The sequence below is a fragment of the Pollicipes pollicipes genome, unplaced genomic scaffold (genome assembly GCF_011947565.3).
Source record: "Pollicipes pollicipes isolate AB1234 unplaced genomic scaffold, Ppol_2.1 Scaffold_6138;HRSCAF=7277_pilon_pilon_pilon, whole genome shotgun sequence".
Classification (NCBI taxonomy): domain Eukaryota; kingdom Metazoa; phylum Arthropoda; class Thecostraca; order Pollicipedomorpha; family Pollicipedidae; genus Pollicipes; species Pollicipes pollicipes.
Window position 1 is genome coordinate 34,036,702 of NW_023596818.1, and position 10,674 is coordinate 34,047,375.

The following is a 10,674-nucleotide window of genomic DNA, read 5'->3' on the forward strand; positions in this document are numbered from 1 at the left end:
GCTGATTCTGCAGCCGGTCCTAATTCCTTTCGTATTTTAGCTTAGTTATGCCGGTTTGAGGATGGGGTCATGACATACGCCTGGTCAGGCATCAGGCATCAGGGTCAGACATCAGCTACGGCAGTAGGTCAGGCCGGCACATCAGCCATCAGCCACGACTCAGTGCCGAAGTGGAGGCATGCCGGGGCGCAACACCTGGGCATCCGCACAGCAGACCTTCGACCACCATTGGATCGTGGCCCGATGGTGCTGTGGCACGTACCGGGTCAGAGCCGGGCCGTACCCGACGCGATGGCCGAGCTGCACAGGTGTGACTGAGGTTGCCGGATGAGTCCGATGACCATGCGCTGCGCTGGTGGCGTTCCTTCCAGTGATGGACGCTACAGAACGTCAGCTGAAGCTTACGACGAGCGCAGGTGATTCCATCGCCGCGAAGTCGCGTCTTTATGAATTCAAAGTGCTGTAACTCAGCAGAATAAGTGATTGCATGGGTCAGTGGACACGAGCTGCCTTCTGGTGAGTCAACCAGTGTTGCAAGGCATGCTGCTGGGCATTGTGAGCTGAATTTCTGGACGGCCGCCCGCGGCTGCGAGCTGACTTGAACCGCGGCCATTTCGCCCACCACTAATGTGAACACTAACGGCAGCCGGCATCTGCATGGCCCGTTCCGTGGTCTGCAAAGGACGGATGTGCGTTCCAGTGTTTTCACAGAACCACCCGGCTGCATAATAACGTGCTAGCCCGATATAAATCTCGTTTTATGACCGCCATTATCGCCAAACATTACCTTCCCCACACGGAAATGTCAAGGATAGTTCGTAGGTTTGCTAACAGATGGCTCTGCTGGTCTGGTTACCCGACGAAGCACGTAGGCTGGTGTTCGCTTCGCCTGTGTCGTTTGAAGTCTCCGAGATGATTTAATAAGACCTCCAGATCATTTAAAGAGACTTTTGCGGGCCTGGCTTCTGTGGAATGTGTTGATAGTGAGTCACGGTGCGAATTTGTGACACGCAGCTGGTGGGTTTCAGACATTGGCTGTTTTTGCCTGCCCTCGCCAGCTCTGTGGCGTGCTGGCGGGCCTTGGCTGGGGCCCATGCCGTCACGTACTCCATACAGTAGAGCGTACACGGCGTGTGTTGCCGTTGGTCAGGGAGTGAGCTGTCAGAGCTGATTCGATCGACACAGACCGGGTCGTATAGCCGCCTGGCTGTCAGTACACCACAGTCGATCGACACCCCATCGTCCAGCGTCATCACCATAAGCTGATAATGTCATTTGTCGCGGACTCATCGTCCGCTGACTGGCAGAGTGAGCTCGGGCAGCTGGACTGAATCTGACCGGGAGGAAGCGGGCGGTCCTGCGCGGGCTGCGGTGAGTCCTCTCGGAGGAGGACGGCGAGCAGGTGGGCGGAACGGCCGGTCAGCTGCCCGGGCCCGCACCAGCGGAGGACCGGCTCGGCGCCAGGGCGGGCGCCAATGGCGTCTGCATGCCCGCTGCTCATTCCCTGCCCCGGCCGGCTCCCACCGATCACTCTTCATCACTCTTCGCGCATCCAGCTTGACCTGGAGGCCCACATTTTGAAACATTGTGTTCAACATTGGCCACATCTGCTCGTTCCATTTTCCTTTTCACTCCATAGCGTCCCGTATAAGCTCTAAGTAGTAACAACAAGCAATATGAGGATAGAAACCTGAATGGCCCGGCATAAGTTTCAGATTTCGTATGCGGTTATTAGGTTTTGTTTTCGTTAATTTTTAACCTAATACACTCCTTTCACCAGCACCATATTCTTGCCCAAACATGGTGCCGTGACCAAAGGTCAAGATAGGTCACTGATCTTAGCTGAAGCTGAAATAAATATATTTCAATCGGTTCTGACACCACTGTCAAGTAAGGACGCGTCTCGTTCAAAGGAAACAACAAATGACCTTGATATATGTTGATCAGTGTAACACACCCATGGCTGATACAAATCATGCATATATAGTCCTCATAACGTATCACGCGGATAAATCCGCATAGACCTTAGCTCGAGAGGCGTTATATTGAGAAACCACGACGAAGCAGGAGAAGCATACTTTGACCTGGTATGACCTAACCTGACCACAATCACAAAAATGACCTCGGTAAATATGTTTCAACTTTGCATGATCTATGGAATGGCGTGTCATTAGAGTTTCTGAACCTTTTCCATCCGAAGATACGGGGTCAATGCGCCCCCCCCCCCCCCAGGATAAAACTGGCGCTGGCCACCGTAAGTGAGAGGATTAAAGACCGCACGCGCAAGCTAGATGGTGGTTGTGCTGAAGACCTCTCGACATGCAGATGCAAGGTAGTTGGAACAAAGACCGATGATCTCAGCCTTGACTTCCCTCTGCCGTTGTTAGCGCCTATAATTCATATAAAGCGCATGAATTTTAATTATAAAAGCTGCAATTGTATGTCAGATTATGGCACAAACAAAACCAACAAATTTGCTTTCAAAAATATGTGTGACAAATTAAATCGATCTTTTTACGATGAAAAAGGTGGTGTCTATTCAGTACGATCTAACGCGTTGGGGATCTTCACGAGAAAATCATTTGGTCGCGTTCCTAGGAAAAACCTGCGATTTGAACAATGCTAGTTACGCGCACTTAGACCTGGGTGATACAGGCCTGTGTGCACTCTATCCCTACCATCCCAGCGACTCAGACTTTCCATAGAGTAGAATGACTTTGCGTGACTCAGACTCTGCACGGAGTTCTTTTCACGCACCCAAGTCATCTCCTAGCAGTCGGGGTGCCCCCTTCGGATCGGTTTTCTTATCCGCGCGCGCATGCTTACCGGTCAGCTGCACAATCCATCACATTTTTGCGTGTCGCCGTTTTTCCAACCGTCGTGTGCGTTCATCAGTCGTCCGCACGACACGATGCATTGTACAAACGACCGGACGACGAGAAAAATACATTCAGTATCAAAAGGTAAGCATGACGTAAACTGTATCCACCCGTGTTTGCCCGAACAGGATACTGAGGACAGTAGACGACCGCAGATTCCCTCATATCGATCGAACCACGGCTGATTTACTTCACATTAACATTCTCACCCGCGTGATGTTTGAAGATGGCAGGGTTCGGCTCGGTGACAACTGTCACGAGCATGCCAAGGCAGGCGGGGGACGTCACGAGCTGACACCCACACGGTCGGGCAGTGGGACAGGTGCGTAATCAGAGAGTTGCATGCCTCGTAAACCGGCGAGGAAACTCGACCTAGTCTATGTGCAACGCTGACGTGGCTTCCGTGTCTGCATGCTGTGTGTGCCTGATTGGTACCTTTGACGGCTCGAGGTACACGAGGACCGCTCGGGCTTGCGCGGTCCTGCGGGGTCCCGCCCGCCGCGTCCACCGCGTGCGTCGGGCACACTCGGGCGTGATGGCGCCGCCGCGTGGGTGAGGGGACGCTGTGGGCGGGTCCTGGCGACACAGCAGGTGAGCCCCGGCCACCAACTGGCGCTGTGTGGGTGTTCCACCGGCTGGCAACCACGATATGCCGGCGGACCGCACATAAAGGACACATCACTCCCCTGGTGGTACCTTGTAATTAGTTCAGCTGGATGGGGGGAGGGGGCTCTTCCCGGGACATTTCCAAAAGATAGACACTTAATGGCAAAGAATGTGCAGTATGTTAGGTTAGGCGGTAGTTGGCTAGAAAAAGTGTGAAGTTTCCACTTAAAGAAGTTGCCGCAGCTGTAGATAAATCCTTCAAGCCTCCTTTGTTGACGTATAGCTTGCATGGTGTCCTGGGATTGCGATACGGCTGGAAGCAACTTTACGGGATTATTCGGAAGTCTAAGCTTCTTTCTTTTAAATGTAGATCCACAGTTTTTGCTGGTCAAATTAGTACGACACACACAGCAAACTTCAACCCGACCCTCTTCTCAGTGCTGGCATGTCATGCCGGCATTCAGCTCCTGAAGTGAAGATGCGACCTTTTGCGACGTGGGACCTTTTTCAACCACTGACCTTTTCCTGTCTGCCGAACCGAGCAGTGCGCGGTGCCCATGCTCCAGGATTCGGCAGCACGTGCGGCTGGATTATGAGCTCACTGCATTTGCCATCGACTGTGAGGAGTTGTTTGTCCGGACAATAGCCTCCAGCATTCCTGTAAAAGCCTTCAACCTCTGAGAAACGATCGGGCTACTTTTCCGATACGATGACGTTTGTTCATCAGCCTGTCAATTTCACCCGGGTGAAGTTGGCCAGGAGCATGGTCGGGCGACCATATCATTTAACACAAAGTAAAAGGCGATGTCGTAACCCGGCCTGGAAATCATCTTGTAAGTTGCAACGGTTCAACATCCTACTGTTCGATACGACATCGACGGGCCAGGTTCGTCACAACATTGACATTGAGTGCCGGGACGGGCTTTGGAATTTAAAAATATATGTTAGTCAATTACGATTATTTGAGCGCTACTAGTTACAACAGGAAACATAGCTCCCATTAAAAGGCCTCTGTTGCTTCCTCAATTCCTATTTTCACAGCCTCTACCTCCCCAAGGCCGAACAACCATTGTCTGATCCCCGTGTCCCACTCAGTTCACACAGTGCTACACCGCCAATGTTTGCGTTTGAATCGTGTTTCCAATCATTACCGAATCAAACAAGCCGACAGCGTGAACGCGGAAGAAAAACAGCCCATCTCTGCCCTGGGGCTGTCGGCGGGCCCTTCCTCACGGCGTGTGTGGACCCCAAACACAATACCGAAAAGGGACTGGGTGGGTCGGTCCTCTTGAAATGCATATGACGTCCCGCCGGCCAGCAATTAAACCAATATTAATGAAGGCTTATCGCCCCATCTGCACGCTGCGGCCCGCCTCTGCCCTCCCCCCTCCCCTGCGCGCGACGGTGGGAGGCATGGCGGTGACACCTTTTGAGGAGTCGGAATACTGATGTGTCGGCCGACCTGTCCGCCGGGTCGTGTGTGACCTCACCAGGTCTGGTGATCACGAGCGAGTGAGGCCTGCTGAGGGGGGACCACCCACCCTCCTGTGTGACACCTCGCTGAGTACCTGTCTCAGGGAGACGGTCTCCACCGGCGAGTGTGCCGACGTGACGTCATAAATGGGCTCAGAACGGCGTGGAGAAAAACGGCTGTGGCCGGATTTTGAACCATGGGTATGCGAAATGCTTCTTGACTAATGCGATTGGTGGCTTATTTAGATTATTTTATTATTTATTTCAAGTCATTTTTATACAAGTTATTCGATGCATCGTGACCGTTTATATAAGCTGTTTTTACATGAGCATTATCACAGGTATCTTATTTGGCACGAAGCCTGAAGTGCACCAAAAAATAGAATATACGGCAGCGAAGACCATGGTCTGTTGACAGGGATATCATCACGATTGCGTTAATTACAGGTGTTGTTATGCGGAACCAAATCCGGACCTGCAAAGTAACAATGATGTAAGGCAAGATGACGGTGCATGGTGACATCCGGAATCATGTTAACCGGCCCGATTTTAAATACTGACGACAAATGTTCTTTAAGTTTTTCATGATGCTCAAACGTGTTATTTCTGTATGCCCACATTAAGAAATAAACGCCCTAATGTCAGTACTATGATTTATGTCACAAATAGTTATGTTCACTGCACGGAGAAAACCTCTGACGTTTTGCCGATATGCAAGTTTGGCATTGGTTATGCATGTCTATGGGAAACACAAGCAACTTTTTGCGTTTATTTCCGTCGCAGGTTGTTAATCTGGTGTTTTTCTGTGTCATAGGTTACCACTGAATGCTATACGTTTACTTTGAGAAGTGGATTATGCAAGCATGCGCCAAAAATGTTCACGTTAGGACAGAATTTTATGATGTTCTGCTTTGAGGATCTGGTGATATGCGGTCTCTCCACTATGTTCCCCGTAATGTCCGTCTGTGATGTCTTCATATGACCCAACTCCCGTAATGGAGCACCACAGGATGTGTTCTAAAGCCCAACTCTGCATTTTCGCCGACATGTGTCACTGCTAAATTGTACTCAACGCTGCACTCGACCATTTAACCATATTTGCACAGCAGCTGAATCTAGCTCGTGCAGTCGTAACGCCGTAAATTCCATGAATCAGTGTATGATATTTAGTTCTGTCCGCCGTGAATGCTGAGGACTAATGGCACATACCAACATTTCCTGCGAGAGACAGGCAGGTGGTTGCGTGCTTGCTCTCGCGGTCAAAGCAAACAAGCTTCGTCCTATCGCATGCTATTGTAAAATAGGTGTCTATAATGAACAACTAGTTGTGGCTCAAATGTATGGCTATGGGAAACCTCTGACAACTACAAAGCCTTTCCCTACTACGGACGTACCAACTACAAAACGTAGCATGCATGTGTCATCCTCATGGTCAAGCTTTATTAAAAGTTACGATTTACGATTGAAGCGGGTACATTGCCATTGCAGTGGTTACTTTGTCAACAGCGTCTGAACAGAACCCGTATGGTTGGACACAAATATCCAATGGTAGATCCGTGTGATCTATCTACCCGGTTTGCTGTGACTTCACAAGATCGGCAGCGGCCGGTGTGATATGACGTCACAAGATCACTCGCGGCGGGCCGGTACTGCCGCGCTTTGATGTCATGCGCCAAAAAAAAAAAACGCCTTTAGGCCAGTAATGTTGTATTTGTTCGAGATCGGTCAGCATGCACTACTTAGAGGGCCTACGTGCTGATACCTAAGTAGACTGTGAGTAGGATGACAATTATTTTATTATTTACTATGGTGAAAGGTTTTCCAGGAGTAAATACAAGCTTGTACAAAAAGCTTGAAACTCTTTCAAGCATGACATGAGATAACATTGCAATACATGGGACATCTGGAGTATCATTGATAATAAGCTGCAAAACATGCATTGGTGATATGTTTTGTAGTGCCAAGTGCAGGATAACGCTGGTGTCGGGTGCTCCTATTGAAATGTTGCACGCTGTGGAAATTTACACATTGTAATAAAGCTACACGCTTATGGAAATCACATAACCAGCGCTGGTTCATTTGATGCAGGTGTTCAAGACATTCCATTTATACACACTTCCCGCGCGTGAAGACCGTGAGACCCGTCAGCGAAGACGGGGCTGATCCTGCCCGCGAGGTGCGCGCCGAGGGGTGGGGGGACCACCCACCCTCGGGAGTGTCACCCACTGACGAGGGGGCAGGCGGCCGGCTGGCATTGTGACCGGCCTGGCGGCGCTGATTTACGAGCCGGCCGACCGGGCTGCTGCCCGGGCTGACGGATGCGCCCGCTCGGCGAGGCTGCCGCCATTAGCGGGCCGCGGCCGACCTGTGGGAACCGCGACCGGCCGCCGGCCCCGACCGGCCGCCTGTCCTAGAGCGGCCGCCGGCCTCAGAGTGGCGCCGCGACCGGCCGCAGGTCTTAGAGCGGCGCCGTGACCGGCCGCCGGCCCCAGAGCGGCGCCGCGACCAGCTGCCGGCCCCAGAGCGGCCGCCGGCCTCAGAGTGGCGCCGCGACCAGCCGCCGGCCCCAGAGCGGCCGCCGGCCTCAGAGTGGCGGCGCGACCGGCCGCAGGTCTTAGAGCGGCGCCGTGACCGGCCGCCGGCCCCAGAGCGGCCGCCGGCCTCAGAGTGGCGCCGCGACCGGCCGCGGGTCTTAGAGCGGCGCTGTGACCGGCCGCCGGCCCCAGAGCGGCGCCGCGACCAGCCGCCGGCCCCAGAGCGGCCGCCGGCCTCAGAGTGGCGCCGCGACCGGCCGCGGGTCTTAGAGCGGCGCTGTGACCGGCCGCCGGCCCCAGAGCGGCGCCGCGACCAGCCGCCGGCCCCAGAGCGGCCGCCGGCCTCAGAGTGGCGGCGCGACCGGCCGCAGGTCTTAGAGCGGCGCCGTGACCGGCCGCCGGCCCCAGAGCGGCCGCCGGCCTCAGAGGGGCGCCGCGACCGGCCGCCGGCCCTAGAGCGGCGCCGCGACCGGCCGCCGGCCCCAGAGCGGCCGCCGGCCTCAGAGGGGCGCCGCGACCGGCCGCCGGCCCTAGAGCGGCGCCGCGACCGGCTGCCGGTCCCAGAGCTGTACCGCGACCGGTCGCTGGCCTCAGAGCGGCGCCGCGACCGGCCGCCGGCCGCGCTGGTGAACGATCATCCAGGTCAGCCGCTGGTGTCGCGCCGGTGTCTCCCCGCCCAGGATGTGCGTCGGGCTGGTCTTGTTCCGGGGGAAAACGGAACGTGGCCGTGACTCCTGGCAGCATTCAAGGAATTCAGATCAGTCGTTTCTCGGAAGTAGGTGTCATTTATACTATTGAATACTTTTGTTTTAATAATCGTAATCACAACGTAAAGTTACCACTTGATTCCGGATTTGGAAGAAAGATTTAGTTTTAACGCCACCACTGCTCCAAAACATATTTGTAACGCCACCACCGTTCCAAAATACGGCCATACTAAATGGACCCTCAATCATTGCCCGATAACTTGCATTATTACTTAAACGACATGCCTTGTTTCGACGGATGCACCTCAGTTCACGTCAACATGTCGTCACTTGCATTATTACTCAAACGACATGCCTTGACTTGACGAATGCACGTCAGTTCACGTCAACATTTATTGCATCCTTATTCAAACGGCATGCCTTGTTTTGACGGACGCACGTAAATTCACGTCAACATGTCGCCACTGACAATTATATACCACCCACTGTTCTGACCCGCTGTAGGAGGTCTTCACGCATAACCAGGCACGTCACCAGCCATGACACTATGCACTAAGCAACCCATTATCCTTCGAACATGAACCTTACTTGAACTACATGCGTGTGATGAGAACAGAAATGTTGGAAGTGCATGCAGCAATATTCCACATGCAGTGATGTAAACCTTACCTGGATGGTTGACTATTGTTTACCGGGGGTTTTCTAGTTTGAAAAAATCGGCACTCAGTTTTCATGCAGTTTTTTGCATCCCAGGCCGAAAAGGAACTTTCAGTCGGTGGGCAAAGATATGGGGACTGGTAGGCACGGCTCTAACGATGCTGCGCAAAACACCCACCAGCCACCATGTAAAAAAGTCCAACACCTCAGGCATCGAGCGTACTCCCCCTCCCCCACATGGCTTCGGTGCTGACAGGGGCTACCTCATGGCAGTTACTCCAGAACAAAAGACAGCATCTTCAATTGATGCTTTTAAAGGAGCCTCATAGGCGAGGCAGCGCTAAGGATTACCTACTGAAATGACGTGACAAGCCGCCCTGGTCGGCTATCTATTAGTGGCGGCTTCTAAACACAACATAAGCGCCGTTCACATTCGCACACTACCACACACAATTTGCTAAAGATCTGACGCACCCATGCGCTGGAATGGGACCCTCAACAGAGGTTTGCTAGCTGTTGACACATATTCATATGTGGGTAGGGCGTGGTCCGACCCATGTCGTGGTGCAACGTATGCCAACCCTGACGTATATTTATTTTTGTTTTTGTGTTGGCGCATGACGGCACTCAATAACCTTTCATGAGATTAATGTTTTCGGTATATTCAAACACGTACAATCACAGGTATTACATCTTGAGTTTTATAAAAATTTCGTCAGTTGAGGATACCATTGGTAATGATCAGCTAGAACAGCTCTTACAACACGCAGCGCCAGATCGTCGCGAGTTCTTGTCCATGAGGATGCAAAGTTGCACAGCTGGTGCTGTAGGCCTGATCCATCATGACACCTCTGTCAGCTGATCATTGAATATCATGATCGATATCATGACAACAATTTGTATTTTTCCGCAAGGGGTTGGAGCTGGAGAATCCGGCTTTTGGAACTTTAGAGGACTGGAGCTGGAGAACCCGGCGGAAGGAGCTTCAGAGAAGTGGGGTTGGAGAACCCGTCTGTTGGAGCTTCAGGAGCTGGAGTTAGAGGACCCGGCTGTTGGGGCTTCAGAAAACTGGAGTTGGAGGACCCGGTTGTCGGAGCTTCCGAGGACTGGAGTTGGAGGACCCGGCTGTTGGAGCTTCGGAGGACTGGAGTTGGAGGAACCGGCTGTTGGAGCTTCGGAGGACTGGAGTTGGAGGAACCGGCTGTTGGAGCTCCGGAGGACTGGAGTTGGAGGAACCGGCTGTTGGAGCTCCGGAGGACCGAAACTGGAGAAGTCGGGTGCCGAAGCGCGGCACATTTTGCAAACTGCTAACTGGCAGTTTTTTACTGTATGTACGGAAAGAGTCACTCTTCATGCAGCCCCATTCTTGGCTTTACCAGACTGTCGACACAAAGAGCTCCGCTGGAGATAACGGACGATGTAACGCGGATGTCATAGAGAAGGAGGGAGCTCTTCGAAACAAAATGTTTATTTATGTTTTCCAACTTCGGTCAGCCACATAAATCTGTGTCGAGCACGATAGCTGCCGCAACCCAGACAGCCACCCCTCATCAATTACGCCTTGTGTCTGTGTGTGGGGAGGGGGAGGGGCTAGTAAATATCCGAATGCCACGCGCTCCAGTGAGAGCGCAAAGCATGTGAGCTAGGCGAGGGACATCAACGGCTTCAGAAAGCGGAAGAAAGCAATGGTGACTCCAGCTGTAACATTTGCAGACCTGCTCGGGCCGCGAGCTGAGCACTGACCGTGTCGGCTGATCTGGCAGCGGAGACTGAGCTAGTTTGTTTTGTTAGCTATAATTTCACGGTACGGCTTATGCC